The sequence below is a fragment of the Rhinopithecus bieti genome, unplaced genomic scaffold (assembly GCF_001698545.2).
Source record: "Rhinopithecus bieti isolate Rb0 unplaced genomic scaffold, ASM169854v2 scaffold_574, whole genome shotgun sequence".
In the NCBI taxonomy this organism is placed as follows: domain Eukaryota; kingdom Metazoa; phylum Chordata; class Mammalia; order Primates; family Cercopithecidae; genus Rhinopithecus; species Rhinopithecus bieti.
The window spans coordinates 6,298,733-6,300,357 of record NW_016803605.1 but is presented as its reverse complement, the minus strand read 5'-3'; positions in this window follow the sequence as shown (position 1 = coordinate 6,300,357).

Genomic DNA, 1,625 nt, shown 5'->3' with positions numbered 1-1,625 from the left:
TTTTTTTTTTCGAGAGGGAGTCTTGCCCTATTGCCCAGGCTGGAGTGCAGTGGCTGGATCTTGGCTCACTGCAACCTCTGCTTCCTAGATTCAAGTGAGCAATTCTCCTGCCTCAGCCTCCCGAGTAGGTGGGATTACAGGTGCCCGCTACCATGCCCAGCTAATTTTAGTAGAGGTAGCGTTTCACAATATTGGCCAGGCTTGTCTTGAACTCCTGAGCTCAAGTGGTCCACCCTCCTCAGCCTCCCAAAGTGCTGAGATTACAGGTGTGAGCCATCATGCCTGGCCTACCCCAGAACTTTGAATATGTCTCCTGCCTGCCTACTGGCCTCCATTGTTTGTGATGAAAAGTCAGCTGTTCATCTTATTGGGATTCCTTTGTCTGTCATGAGTCATTTTCTCTTCCTGCTTTCAGGATTTTCACTTTGTCTTTCAGCATTTTACTAAGATGTGTCTGGGTGTGAATATGTTTGCATTTATCCTGCTTGGAGCTGGTCAAGCTTCTTGAATATATAGATGAATGTTTTAAATCAAATCTTGGAAGTTTTCAGCCATTATCCTTCAAGTGTTTTCTCTATTCCTTTTCTATCTCCTCTCCTTCTAGCACTTCTATTATGTGTTCTTCTAGTAGCTCTTCAGAAAACCCAAGGAAAATCTGGAGTGTTTACCAGGGGCCCACCTCCTTGGAGGGCTTTGAACACAAATTTTGTCCCCTAGTGCCCATGAGGTTGCCCAAAGTTCTCTTCAGCTCCTCAGCCACCACTTTTGGAATTGGCTCTGGAGCATTAATGTGGCACTAAGCTCATTCTCTTTGACTGTTCCCCTTTGCCCTGATGTTGGCCCTGAAAATTCTGTGACTTGGCTCTTTAGCACCTTCAACAGATAATGTTAATATTTTGTCCAGCTGACATGACTGTTCTCAGCAGGAAGGTTTGTCTAGTATAGTCTAGTCTACCATGTCCTAAAACAGAATTTCCACATTGATTTTCTAAAATACATTTCATTTTGCAGTTGAATAGATTTATTTTAAATTGTCTTAAGTTATATTCCTTAGTTTCCTTGTAAGCCTTTATATTTTCCATATAATTATTTGCCATATGTAATTGCCCAAGTTCAACAATTAGCAAACGCCAGTCATCCACATACCATTTCCAGGTGTGATGCTGGGTATTGGGATTACAAACAACAAATCAGGTAGAAAATGGTCTGTTCTAGAGGGTTGGGCACAGTGGCTCATGCCTGTAATCCCAGCACTTTGGGAGGCCAAGGCAGGTGGATCACTTGAGGTAAGGAGTTTGAGATCAGTCTGGCCAACATGGTGAACCCCTGTATCTACTAAAAATATAAAAAATTATCTGGGCGGCCGGGCGCGGTGGCTCAAGCCTGTAATCCCAGCACTTTGGGAGGCTGAGACGGGCGGATCACGAGGTCAGGAGTTCGAGACCATCCTGGCTAACACGGTGAAACCCTGTCTCTACTAAAAAATACAAAAAAAGCTAGCCGGGCGAGGTGGCTGGCGCCTGTAGTCCCAGCTATTTGGGAGGCTGAGGCAGGAGAATGGCGTGAACCCGGGAGGCGGAGCTTGCAGTGAGCTGAGATCCGGCCACTGCACTCCAGCCCGGGCG